We start from the raw sequence: 15,396 nt of genomic DNA, 5'->3' as shown, positions 1-15,396 counted from the left end.
ACAATACAAATGACATTTTGAATCAATTTTTCTACAGTCCAAAAAATCTATTTTCTGATGAAAAACGATGATCCGTGACCTGTCTAACTTTGTCCAGATGGCCAGAAATGGTAATTTTTTAATGTAAAATATTTTTACTATAAATGACTATTGCATGTGAATTATCACTTCTGAAACAAAAATAAGGGTGTTTAGAATCATTTTAATGCCTGAAATTGGTCGAAAAAGAAGCTTCTGAGTAGGAGAAAAAGTCTGTAAAAATGGCAATTTTGGTCACATTGTGGCTTTAAAAAGTAGTTATTCAACATGAGGCACAATACAAATGACATTTTGAATCAATTTTTCTACAGTCCAAAAAATCTATTTTCTGACGAAAAACGATGATCTGTGACCTGTCTAACTTTGTCCAGATGGTCAGAAATGGGAATTTTTTAATGTTAAATATTTTGACTGTCAATGACTATTGCATGTGAATTATCACTTTTGGAACTAAAATAAGGGTGTTTAGAGTCATTTTAATGCCTGAAATTGGTCGAAATAGAAGCTTCTGAGTAGGAGAAAAAGTCTGTAAAAATGGCAATTTTGGTCACATTGAGGCTTTAAAAAGTAGTTATTCAACATGAGGCACAATCCAAATGACATTTTGAATCAATTTTTCTACAGTCCAAAAAATCAATTTTCTGATGAAAAACGATGATCCGTGACCTGTCTAACTTTATCCAGATGGTCAGAAATGGTAATTTTTTAATGTTAAATATTTTGACTGTAAATGACTTTTGCATGTGAATTATCACTTCTGAAACTGAAATAAGTGTGTTTAGAGTCATTTTAATGCCTGAAATTGGTCGAAATAGAAGCTTCTGAGTGGGAGAAAAAGTCTGTAAAAATGGCAATTTTGGTCCCATTGAGGCTTTAAAAAGTGGGTATTCAACATGAGGCACAATACAGATGACATTGTGAATCAATTTTTCTAAAGTCCAAAAAATCAATTTTCTGATGAAAAACGATGACCCGTGACCTGTCGAACTTTCTCCAGATGGTCAGAAATGGTAATTTTTATGGTAAATATTTTGATTGTAAATGACAATTGCATGTGAATTATAACTTTTGGAACTAAAATAAGTGTGTTTAGAGTCATTTTAATGCCTGAAATTGGTCTGAGTAGGAGAAAAAGTCTGTAAAAATGGCAATTTTGGTCACATTGAGGCTTTAAAAAGTAGTTATTCAACATGAGGCACAATGAAAATGACATTTTGAATCAATTTTTCTACACTCCGAAAAATCAATTTTCTGATGAAAAACAATGATCCGTGACCTGTCGAACTTTCTCCAGATGGTCAGAAATGGTAATTTTTTAATGTTTAATTTTTGGACTGTAAATGACTATTGCATGTGAGTTATCACTTCTGAAACAAAAATAAGGGTGTTTAGAGTCATTTTAATGCCTGAAATTGGTTGAAATAGAAGCTCCCGAGTAAGAGAAAAAGTCTGTAAAAATGGCAATTTTGGTCACATTGAGGCTTTAAAACGGAGTTATTCAACATGAGGCACAATACAAATGACATTTTGAATCCATTTTTCTAAAGTCCAAAAAATACATTTTCAGATGAAAAACGATGACCCGTGACCTGTCGAACTTTGTCAAGATGGTCAGAAATGGTAATTTTTTTATGTTAAATATTTTGACTGTAAATGACTATTGCATGTGAATTATCACTTCTGAAACAAAAATAAGGGTGTTTAGAGTCATTTTAATGCCTGAAATTGGTCGAAATAGAAGCTTCTGAGTAGGAGAAAAAGTCTGTAAAAATGGCAATTTTGGTCACATTGAGGCTTATAAAAAGTAGTTATTCAACATGAGGCACAATACAAATGACATTTTGAATCAATTTTTCTACAGTCCGAAAAATCAATTTTCTGATGAAAAACGATGATCCGTGACCTGTCTAACTTTGTCTAGATAGTCAGAAATGGGAATTTTTTAATGTTAAATATTTTGACTGTAAATGACTATTGCATGTGAATTATCACTTCCGAAACTAAAATAATTGTGTTTAGAATCATTTTAATGCCTGAAATTGGTCGAAATAGAAGCCTCTGAGTAGGAGAAAAAGTCTGTAAAAATGGCAATTTTGGTCACATTGAGGCTTTAAAAAGTAGTTATTCAACATGAGGCACAATACAAATGACATTTTGAATTAATTTTTCTAAAGTCCAAAAAACCTATTTTCTGATGAAAAACGATGATCCGTGACCTGTCGAACTTTCTCCATATGGTCAGAAATGGTAATTTCTAATGTTTAATTTTTGTACTGTAAATGACTATTGCATGTGAGTTATAACTTTTGGAACTAAAATAAGTGTGTTTAGAGTCATTTTAATGCCTGAAATTGGTTGAAATAGAAGCTTCCGAGTAAGAGAAAAAGTCTGTAAAAATTGCAATTTTGGTCACATTGAGGCTTTAAAAAGTATTTATTCAACATGAGGCACAATACAAATGACATTTTGAATCAATTTTTCTAAAGTCCAAAAAATCTATTTTCTGATGAAAATTGATGATCCGTGACCTGTCGAACTTTCTCCAGATGGTCAGAAATGGTTATTTTTTAATGTTAAATATTTTGGTTGTAAATGACTATTGCATGTGAATTATCACTTCTGAAACAAAAATAAGGGTGTTTAGAGTCATTTTAATGCCTGAAATTGGTCGAAATAGAAGCTTCTGAGTAGGAGAAAAAGTCTGTAAAAATGGCAATTTTGGGCACATTGAGGCTTTAAAAAGTAGTTATTCAACATGAGGCACAATACAAATGACATTTTGAATCAATTTTTCTACAGTCCAAAAAATCTATTTTCTGATGAAAACGATGATCCGTGACCTGTCGAACTTTGTCCAGATGGTCAGAAATGGTAATTTTTTAATGTAAAATATTTTTACTGTAAATGACTATTGCATGTGAATTATCACTTTTGGAACTAAAATAAGTGTGTTTAGTGTCATTTTAATGCCTGAAATTGGTCGAAATAGAAGCTTCTGAGTAGGAGAAAAAGTCTGTAAAAATGGCAATTTCGGTCACATTGAGGCTTTAAAAAGTAATTTTTCAACATGAGGTACAATCCAAATGACATTTTGAATCTATTTTTCTACAGTCCAAAAAATCAATTTTCTGATGAAAAACGATGATCCGTGACCTGTCGAACTTTGTGCAGATGGTCAGAAATGGACATTTTTTAATGTTAAATATTTTGACTGTAAATGACTATTGCATGTGAATTATCACTTCTGAAACAAAAATAAGGGTGTTTAGAATCATTTTAATGCCTGAAATTGGTCGAAATAGAAGCCTCTGAGTAGGAGAAAAAGTCTGTAAAAATGGCAATTTTGGGCACATTGAGGCTTTAAAAAGTAGTTATTCAACATGAGGCACAATACAAATGACATTTTGAATAAATTTTTCTACAGTCCAAAAAATCTATTTTCTGATGGAAAACGATGACCCGTGACCTGTCAAACTTTCTCCAGATGGTCAGAAATGGTAATTTTTTAATGTAAAATATTTTTACTGTAAATGACTATTGCATGTGAATTATCACTTTTGGAACTAAAATAAGTGTGTTTAGTGTCATTTTAATGCCTGAAATTGGTCGAAATAGAAGCTTCTGAGTAGGAGAAAAAGTCTGTAAAAATGGCAATTTTGGTCACATTGAGGCTTTAAAAAGTAATTTTTCAACATGAGGTACAATCCAAATGACATTTTGAATCTATTTTTCTACAGTCCAAAAAATCAATTTTCTGATGAAAAACGATGATCCGTGACCTGTCGAACTTTGTGCAGATGGTCAGAAATGGACATTTTTTAATGTTAAATATTTTGACTGTAAATGACTATTTCATGTGAATTATCACTTCTGAAACAAAAATAAGGGTGTTTAGAATCATTTTAATGCCTGAAATTGGTCGAAATAGAAGCCTCTGAGTAGGAGAAAAAGTCTGTAAAAATGGCAATTTTGGTCACATTGAGGCTTTAAAAAGTAGTTATTCAACATGAGGCACAATACAAATGATATTTTGAATCAATTTTTCTAAAGTCCAAAAAATCTATTTTCTGATGAAAAACATTGATCCGTGACCTGTCGAACTTTCTCCAGATGGTCAGAAATGGTAATTTCTAATGTTTAATTTTTGGACTGGAAATGACTATTGCATGTGAGTTATAACTTTTGGAACTAAAATAAGTGTGTTTAGAGTCATTTTAATGCCTGAAATTGGTTGAAATAGAAGCTTCCGAGTAAGAGAAAAAGTCTGTATAAATTGCAATTTTGGTCACATTGAGGCTTTAAAAAGTATTTATTCAACATGAGGCACAATACAAATGACATTTTGACTCAATTTTTCTACAGTCCAAAAAATCTATTTTCTGATGAAAATTGATGATCCGTGACCTGTCGAACTTTCTCCAGATGGTCAGAAATGGTTATTTTTTAATGTTAAATATTTTGGTTGTAAATGACTATTGCATGTGAATTATCACTTCTGAAACAAAAATAAGGGTGTTTAGAGTCATTTTAATGCCTGAAATTGGTCGAAATAGAAGCTTCTGAGTAGGAGAAAAAGTCTGTAAAAATGGCAATTTTGGGCACATTGAGGCTTTAAAAAGTAGTTATTCAACATGAGGCACAATACAAATGACATTTTGAATCAATTTTTCTACAGTCCAAAAAATCTATTTTCTGATGAAAAACGATGATCCGTGACCTGTCTAACTTTGTCCAGATGGCCAGAAATGGTAATTTTTTAATGTAAAATATTTTTACTATAAATGACTATTGCATGTGAATTATCACTTCTGAAACAAAAATAAGGGTGTTTAGAATCATTTTAATGCCTGAAATTGGTCGAAAAAGAAGCTTCTGAGTAGGAGAAAAAGTCTGTAAAAATGGCAATTTTGGTCACATTGTGGCTTTAAAAAGTAGTTATTCAACATGAGGCACAATACAAATGACATTTTGAATCAATTTTTCTACAGTCCAAAAAATCTATTTTCTGACGAAAAACGATGATCTGTGACCTGTCTAACTTTGTCCAGATGGTCAGAAATGGGAATTTTTTAATGTTAAATATTTTGACTGTCAATGACTATTGCATGTGAATTATCACTTTTGGAACTAAAATAAGGGTGTTTAGAGTCATTTTAATGCCTGAAATTGGTCGAAATAGAAGCTTCTGAGTAGGAGAAAAAGTCTGTAAAAATGGCAATTTTGGTCACATTGAGGCTTTAAAAAGTAGTTATTCAACATGAGGCACAATCCAAATGACATTTTGAATCAATTTTTCTACAGTCCAAAAAATCAATTTTCTGATGAAAAACGATGATCCGTGACCTGTCTAACTTTATCCAGATGGTCAGAAATGGTAATTTTTTAATGTTAAATATTTTGACTGTAAATGACTTTTGCATGTGAATTATCACTTCTGAAACTGAAATAAGTGTGTTTAGAGTCATTTTAATGCCTGAAATTGGTCGAAATAGAAGCTTCTGAGTGGGAGAAAAAGTCTGTAAAAATGGCAATTTTGGTCCCATTGAGGCTTTAAAAAGTGGGTATTCAACATGAGGCACAATACAGATGACATTGTGAATCAATTTTTCTAAAGTCCAAAAAATCAATTTTCTGATGAAAAACGATGACCAGATGGTCAGAAATGGTAATTTTTATGGTAAATATTTTGATTGTAAATGACAATTGCATGTGAATTATAACTTTTGGAACTAAAATAAGTGTGTTTAGAGTCATTTTAATGCCTGAAATTGGTCTGAGTAGGAGAAAAAGTCTGTAAAAATGGCAATTTTGGTCACATTGAGGCTTTAAAAAGTAGTTATTCAACATGAGGCACAATGAAAATGACATTTTGAATCAATTTTTCTACACTCCGAAAAATCAATTTTCTGATGAAAAACAATGATCCGTGACCTGTCGAACTTTCTCCAGATGGTCAGAAATGGTAATTTTTTAATGTTTAATTTTTGGACTGTAAATGACTATTGCATGTGAGTTATCACTTCTGAAACAAAAATAAGGGTGTTTAGAGTCATTTTAATGCCTGAAATTGGTTGAAATAGAAGCTCCCGAGTAAGAGAAAAAGTCTGTAAAAATGGCAATTTTGGTCACATTGAGGCTTTAAAACGGAGTTATTCAACATGAGGCACAATACAAATGACATTTTGAATCCATTTTTCTAAAGTCCAAAAAATACATTTTCAGATGAAAAACGATGACCCGTGACCTGTCGAACTTTGTCAAGATGGTCAGAAATGGTAATTTTTTTATGTTAAATATTTTGACTGTAAATGACTATTGCATGTGAATTATCACTTCTGAAACAAAAATAAGGGTGTTTAGAGTCATTTTAATGCCTGAAATTGGTCGAAATAGAAGCTTCTGAGTAGGAGAAAAAGTCTGTAAAAATGGCAATTTTGGTCACATTGAGGCTTATAAAAAGTAGTTATTCAACATGAGGCACAATACAAATGACATTTTGAATCAATTTTTCTACAGTCCGAAAAATCAATTTTCTGATGAAAAACGATGATCCGTGACCTGTCTAACTTTGTCTAGATAGTCAGAAATGGGAATTTTTTAATGTTAAATATTTTGACTGTAAATGACTATTGCATGTGAATTATCACTTCCGAAACTAAAATAATTGTGTTTAGAATCATTTTAATGCCTGAAATTGGTCGAAATAGAAGCCTCTGAGTAGGAGAAAAAGTCTGTAAAAATGGCAATTTTGGTCACATTGAGGCTTTAAAAAGTAGTTATTCAACATGAGGCACAATACAAATGACATTTTGAATTAATTTTTCTAAAGTCCAAAAAACCTATTTTCTGATGAAAAACGATGATCCGTGACCTGTCGAACTTTCTCCATATGGTCAGAAATGGTAATTTCTAATGTTTAATTTTTGTACTGTAAATGACTATTGCATGTGAGTTATAACTTTTGGAACTAAAATAAGTGTGTTTAGAGTCATTTTAATGCCTGAAATTGGTTGAAATAGAAGCTTCCGAGTAAGAGAAAAAGTCTGTAAAAATTGCAATTTTGGTCACATTGAGGCTTTAAAAAGTATTTATTCAACATGAGGCACAATACAAATGACATTTTGAATCAATTTTTCTAAAGTCCAAAAAATCTATTTTCTGATGAAAATTGATGATCCGTGACCTGTCGAACTTTCTCCAGATGGTCAGAAATGGTTATTTTTTAATGTTAAATATTTTGGTTGTAAATGACTATTGCATGTGAATTATCACTTCTGAAACAAAAATAAGGGTGTTTAGAGTCATTTTAATGCCTGAAATTGGTCGAAATAGAAGCTTCTGAGTAGGAGAAAAAGTCTGTAAAAATGGCAATTTTGGGCACATTGAGGCTTTAAAAAGTAGTTATTCAACATGAGGCACAATACAAATGACATTTTGAATCAATTTTTCTACAGTCCAAAAAATCTATTTTCTGATGAAAACGATGATCCGTGACCTGTCGAACTTTGTCCAGATGGTCAGAAATGGTAATTTTTTAATGTAAAATATTTTTACTGTAAATGACTATTGCATGTGAATTATCACTTTTGGAACTAAAATAAGTGTGTTTAGTGTCATTTTAATGCCTGAAATTGGTCGAAATAGAAGCTTCTGAGTAGGAGAAAAAGTCTGTAAAAATGGCAATTTCGGTCACATTGAGGCTTTAAAAAGTAATTTTTCAACATGAGGTACAATCCAAATGATATTTTGAATCTATTTTTCTACAGTCCAAAAAATCAATTTTCTGATGAAAAACGATGATCGGTGACCTGTCGAACTTTGTGCAGATGGTCAGAAATGGTCATTTTTTAATGTTAAATATTTTGACTGTAAATGACTATTGCATGTGAATTATCACTTCTGAAACAAAAATAAGGGTGTTTAGAGTCATTTTAATGCCTGAAATTGGTCGAAAAAGAAGCTTCTGAGTAGGAGAAAAAGTCTGTAAAAATGGCAATTTTGGTCACATTGTGGCTTTAAAAAGTAGTTATTCAACATGAGGCACAATACAAATGACATTTTGAATCAATTTTTCTACAGTCCAAAAAATCTATTTTCTGATGAAAAACGATGATCCGTGACCTGTCTAACTTTGTCCAGATGGTCAGAAATGGGAATTTTTTAATGTTAAATATTTTGACTGTAAATGACTATTGCATGTGAATTATCACTTTTGGAACTAAAATAAGTGTGTTTAGAGTCATTTTAATGCCTGAAATTGGTCGAAATAGAAGCTTCTGAGTAGGAGAAAAAGTCTGTAAAAATGGCAATTTTGGTCACATTGAGGCTTTAAAAAGTAGTTATTCAACATGAGGCACAATCCAAATGACATTTTGAATCAATTTTTCTACAGTCCAAAAAACTCAATTTTCTGATGAAAAACGATGATCCGTGACCTGTCTAACTTTATCCAGATGGTCAGAAATGGTAATTTTTTAATGTTAAATATTTTGACTGTAAATGACTATTGCATGTGAATTATCACTTCTGAAACTGAAATAAGTGTGTTTAGAGTCATTTTAATGCCTGAAATTGGTCGAAATAGAAGCTTCTGAGTGGGAGAAAAAGTCTGTAAAAATGGCAATTTTGGTCACATTGAGGCTTTAAAAAGTAGTTATTCAACATGAGGCACAATACAAATGACATTTTGAATCAATTTTTCTACAGTCCAAAAAATCAATTTTCTGATGAAAAACGATGATCCGTGACCTGTCTAACTTTGTCCAGATGGTCAGAAATGGTAATTTTTTAATGTAAAATATTTTTACTGTAAATGACTATTGCATGTGAATTATCACTTTTGGAACTAAAATAAGTGTGTTTAGTGTCATTTTAATGCCTGAAATTGGTCGAAATAGAAGCTTCTGAGTAGGAGAAAAAGTCTGTAAAAATGGCAATTTTGGTCACATTGAGGCTTTAAAAAGTAATTTTCCAACATGAGGTACAATCCAAATGACATTTTGAATCTATTTTTCTACAGTCCAAAAAATCAATTTTCTGATGAAAAACGATGATCCGTGACCTGTCGAACTTTGTGCAGATGGTCAGAAATGGACATTTTTTAATGTTAAATATTTTGACTGTAAATGACTATTGCATGTGAATTATCACTTCTGAAACAAAAATAAGGGTGTTTAGAATCATTTTAATGCCTGAAATTGGTCGAAATAGAAGCCTCTGAGTAGGAGAAAAAGCCTGTAAAAATGGCAATTTTGGGCACATTGAGGCTTTAAAAAGTAGTTATTCAACATGAGGCACAATACAAATGACATTTTGAATCTATTTTTCTACAGTCCAAAAAATCAATTTTCTGATGAAAAACGATGATCCGTGACCTGTCGAACTTTGTGCAGATGGTCAGAAATGGACATTTTTTAATGTTAAATATTTTAACTGTAAATGACTATTGCATGTGAATTATCACTTCTGAAACAAAAATAAGGGTGTTTAGAATCATTTTAATGCCTGAAATTGGTCGAAATAGAAGCCTCTGAGTAGGAGAAAAAGTCTGTAAAAATGGCAATTTTGGTCACATTGAGGCTTTAAAAGGTAGTTATTCAACATGAGGCACAATACAAATGACATTTTGAATTAATTTTTCTAAAGTCCAAAAAACCTATTTTCTGATGAAAAACGATGATCCGTGACCTGTCGAACTTTCTCCAGATTGTCAGAAATGGTAATTTCTAATGTTTAATTTTTGTACTGTAAATGACTATTGCATGTGAGTTATAACTTTTGGAACTAAAATAAGTGTGTTTAGATTCATTTTAATGCCTGAAATCGGTTGAAATAGAAGCTTCCGGGTAAGAGAAAAAGTCTGTAAAAATTGCAATTTTGGTCACATTGAGGCTTTAAAAAGTATTTATTCAACATGAGGCACAATACAAATGACATTTTGAATCAATTTTTCTAAAGTCCAAAAAATCTATTTTCTGATGAAAATTGATGATCCGTGACCTGTCGAACTTTCTCCAGATGGTCAGAAATGGTTATTTTTTAATGTTAAATATTTTGGTTGTAAATGACTATTGCATGTGAATTATCACTTCTGAAACAAAAATAAGGGTGTTTAGAGTCATTTTAATGCCTGAAATTGGTCGAAATAGAAGCTTCTGAGTAGGAGAAAAAGTCTGTAAAAATGGCAATTTTATGGCACATTGAGGCTTTAAAAAGTAGTTATTCAACATGAGGCACAATACAAATGACATTTTGAATCAATTTTTCTACAGTCCAAAAAATCTATTTTCTGATGAAAAACGATGATCCGTGACCTGTCGAACTTTGTCCAGATGGTCAGAAATGGTAATTTTTTAATGTAAAATATTTTTACTGTAAATGACTATTGCAAGTGAATTATCACTTTTGGAACTAAAATAAGTGTGTTTAGTGTCATTTTAATGCCTGAAATTGGTCGAAATAGAAGCTTCTGAGTAGGAGAAAAAGTCTGTAAAAATGGCAATTTTGGTCACATTGAGGCTTTAAAAAGTAATTTTTCAACATGAGGTACAATCCAAATGATATTTTGAATCTATTTTTCTACAGTCCAAAAAATCAATTTTCTGATGAAAAACGATGATCGGTGACCTGTCGAACTTTGTGCAGATGGTCAGAAATGGTCATTTTTTAATGTTAAATATTTTGACTGTAAATGACTATTGCATGTGAATTATCACTTCTGAAACAAAAATAAGGGTGTTTAGAGTCATTTTATTGCCTGAAATTGGTCGAAAAAAAAGCTTCTGAGTAGGAGAAAAAGTCTGTAAAAATGGCAATTTTGGTCACATTGTGGCTTTAAAAAGTAGTTATTCAACATGAGGCACAATACAAATGACATTTTGAATCAATTTTTCTACAGTCCAAAAAATCAATTTTCTGATGAAAAACGATGATCCGTGACCTGTCTAACTTTAACCAGATGGTCAGAAATGGTAATTTTTTAATGTTAAATATTTTGACTGTAAATGACTATTGCATGTGAATTATCACTTCTGAAACTGAAATAAGTGTGTTTAGAGTCATTTTAATGCCTGAAATTGGTCGAAATAGAAGCTTCTGAGTGGGAGAAAAAGTCTGTAAAAATGGCAATTTTGGTCACATTGAGGCTTTAAAAAGTAGTTATTCAACATGAGGCACAATACAAATGACATTTTGAATCAATTTTTCTAAAGTCCAAAAAATCAATTTTCTGATGAAAAACGATGACCCGTGACCTGTCAAACTTTCTCCAGATGGTCAGAAATGGTAATTTTTTAATGTTAAATATTTTGATTGTAAATGACAATTGCATGTGAATTATAACTTTTGGAACTAAAATAAGTGTGTTTAGAGTCATTTTAATGCCTGAAATTGGTCGAAATAGAAGATTCTGAGTAGGAGAAAAAGTCTGTAAAAATGGCAATTTTGGTCACATTGAGGCTTTAAAAAGTAGTTATTCAACTTGAGGCACAATCCAAATGACATTTTGAATCAATTTTTCTACAGTCCAAAAAATCAATTTTCTGATGAAAAACGATGATCCGTGACCTGTCTAACTTTGTCCAGATGGTCAGAAATGGTTATTTTTTAATGTTAAATATTTTGGTTGTAAATGACTATTGCATGTGAATTATCACTTCTGAAACAAAAATAAGGGTGTTTAGAGTCATTTTAATGCCTGAAATTGGTCGAAATAGAAGCTTCTGAGTAGGAGAAAAAGTCTGTAAAAATGGCAATTTTGGGCACATTGAGGCTTTAAAAAGTAGTTATTCAACATGAGGCACAATACAAATGACATTTTGAATCAATTTTTCTACAGTCCAAAAAATCTATTTTCTGATGAAAAACGATGATCCGTGACCTGTCGAACTTTGTCCAGATGGTCAGAAATGGTAATTTTTTAATGTAAAATATTTTTACTGTAAATGACTATTGCATGTGAATTATCACTTTTGGAACTAAAATAAGTGTGTTTAGTGTCATTTTAATGCCTGAAATTGGTCGAAATAGAAGCTTCTGAGTAGGAGAAAAAGTCTGTAAAAATGGCAATTTTGGTCACATTGAGGCTTTAAAAAGTAATTTTTCAACATGAGGTACAATCCAAATGACATTTTGAATCTATTTTTCTACAGTCCAAAAAATCAATTTTCTGATGAAAAACGATGATCCGTGACCTGTCGAACTTTGTGCAGATGGTCAGAAATGGACATTTTTTAATGTTAAATATTTTGACTGTAAATGACTATTGCATGTGAATTATCACTTCTGAAACAAAAATAAGGGTGTTTAGAATCATTTTAATGCCTGAAATTGGTCGAAATAGAAGCCTCTGAGTAGGAGAAAAAGTCTGTAAAAATGGCAATTTTGGGCACATTGAGGCTTTAAAAAGTAGTTATTCAACATGAGGCACAATACAAATGACATTTTGAATCAATTTTTCTACAGTCCAAAAAATCTATTTTCTGATGAAAAACGATGATCCGTGACCTGTCGAACTTTGTCCAGATGGTCAGAAATGGTAATTTTTTAATGTAAAATATTTTTACTGTAAATGACTATTGCATGTGAATTATCACTTTTGGAACTAAAATAAGTGTGTTTAGTGTCATTTTAATGCCTGAAATTGGTCGAAATAGAAGCTTCTGAGTAGGAGAAAAAGTCTGTAAAAATGGCAATTTTGGTCACATTGAGGCTTTAAAAAGTAATTTTTCAACATGAGGTACAATCCAAATGACATTTTGAATCTATTTTTCTACAGTCCAAAAAATCAATTTTCTGATGAAAAACGATGATCCGTGACCTGTCGAACTTTGTGCAGATGGTCAGAAATGGACATTTTTTAATGTTAAATATTTTGACTGTAAATGACTATTGCATGTGAATTATCACTTCTGAAACAAAAATAAGGGTGTTTAGAATCATTTTAATGCCTGAAATTGGTCGAAATAGAAGCCTCTGAGTAGGAGAAAAAGTCTGTAAAAATGGCAATTTTGGTCACATTGAGGCTTTAAAAATTAGTTATTCAACATGAGGCACAATACAAATGATATTTTGAATCAATTTTTCTAAAGTCCAAAAAATCTATTTTCTGATGAAAAACGATGATCCGTGACCTGTCGAACTTTCTCCAGACGGTCAGAAATGGTAATTTCTAATGTTTAATTTTTGGACTGGAAATGACTATTGCATGTGAGTTATAACTTTTGGAACTAAAATAAGTGTGTTTAGAGTCATTTTAATGCCTGAAATTGGTTGAAATAGAAGCTTCCGAGTAAGAGAAAAAGTCTGTATAAATTGCAATTTTGGTCACATTGAGGCTTTAAAAAGTATTTATTCAACATGAGGCACAATACAAATGACATTTTGAATCAATTTTTCTAAAGTCCAAAAAATCTATTTTCTGATGAAAATTGATGATCCGTGACCTGTCGAACTTTCTCCAGATGGTCAGAAATGGTTATTTTTTAATGTTAAATATTTTGGTTGTAAATGACTATTGCATGTGAATTATCACTTCTGAAACAAAAATAAGGGTGTTTAGAGTCATTTTAATGCCTGAAATTGGTCGAAATAGAAGCTTCTGAGTAGGAGAAAAAGTCTGTAAAAATGGCAATTTTGGGCACATTGAGGCTTTAAAAAGTAGTTATTCAACATGAGGCACAATACAAATGACATTTTGAATCAATTTTTCTACAGTCCAAAAAATCTATTTTCTGATGAAAAACGATGATCCGTGACCTGTCGAACTTTGTCCAGATGGCCAGAAATGGTAATTTTTTAATGTAAAATATTTTTACTGTAAATGACTATTGCATGTGAATTATCACTTCTGAAACAAAAATAAGGGTGTTTAGAATCATTTTAATGCCTGAAATTGGTCGAAAAAGAAGCTTCTGAGTAGGAGAAAAAGTCTGTAAAAATGGCAATTTTGGTCACATTGTGGCTTTAAAAAGTAGTTATTCAACATGAGGCACAATACAAATGACATTTTGAATCAATTTTTCTACAGTCCAAAAAATCTATTTTCTGATGAAAAACGATGATCTGTGACCTGTCTAACTTTGTCCAGATGGTCAGAAATGGGAATTTTTTAATGTTAAATATTTTGACTGTCAATGACTATTGCATGTGAATTATCACTTTTGGAACTAAAATAAGGGTGTTTAGAGTCATTTTAATGCCTGAAATTGGTCGAAATAGAAGCTTCTGAGTAGGAGAAAAAGTCTGTAAAAATGGCAATTTTGGTCACATTGAGGCTTTAAAAAGTAGTTATTCAACATGAGGCACAATCCAAATGACATTTTGAATCAATTTTTCTACAGTCCAAAAAATCAATTTTCTGATGAAAAACGATGATCCGTGACCTGTCTAACTTTATCCAGATGGTCAGAAATGGTAATTTTTTAATGTTAAATATTTTGACTGTAAATGACTATTGCATGTGAATTATCACTTCTGAAACTGAAATAAGTGTGTTTAGAGTCATTTTAATGCCTGAAATTGGTCGAAATAGAAGCTTCTGAGTGGGAGAAAAAGTCTGTAAAAATGGCAATTTTGGTCACATTGAGGCTTTAAAAAGTAGGTATTCAACATGAGGCACAATACAGATGACATTGTGAATCAATTTTTCTAAAGTCCAAAAAATCAATTTTCTGATGAAAAACGATGACCCGTGACCTGTCGAACTTTCTCCAGATGGTCAGAAATGGTAATTTTTGTATGGTAAATATTTTGATTGTAAATGACAATTGCATGTGAATTATAACTTTTGGAACTAAAATAAGTGTGTTTAGAGTCATTTTAATGCCTGAAATTGGTCTGAGTAGGAGAAAAAGTCTGTAAAAATGGCAATTTTGGTCACATTGAGGCTTTAAAAAGTAGTTATTCAACATGAGGCACAATGAAAATGACATTTTGAATCAATTTTTCTACACTCCGAAAAATCAATTTTCTGATGAAAAACGATGATCCGTGACCTGTCGAACTTTCTCCAGATGGTCAGAAATGGTAATTTTTTAATGTTTAGTTTTTGGACTGTAAATGACTATTGCATGTGAGTTATCACTTCTGAAACAAAAATAAGGGTGTTTAGAGTCATTTTAATGCCTGAAATTGGTTGAAATAGAAGCTCCCGAGTAAGAGAAAAAGTCTGTAAAAATGGCAATTTTGGTCACATTGAGGCTTTAAAACGGAGTTATTCAACATGAGGCACAATACAAATGACATTTTGAATCCATTTTTCTAAAGTCCAAAAAATACATTTTCAGATGAAAAACGATGACCCGTGACCTGTCGAACTTTGTCAAGATGGTCAGAAATGGTAATTTTTTTATGTTAAAT

This window comes from Triturus cristatus, chromosome 2_2 (assembly GCF_964204655.1).
Source record: "Triturus cristatus chromosome 2_2, aTriCri1.1, whole genome shotgun sequence".
Taxonomy (NCBI): domain Eukaryota; kingdom Metazoa; phylum Chordata; class Amphibia; order Caudata; family Salamandridae; genus Triturus; species Triturus cristatus.
The sequence above is the reverse complement of the archived record's forward strand: the minus strand, read 5'-3'. Positions refer to the sequence as shown.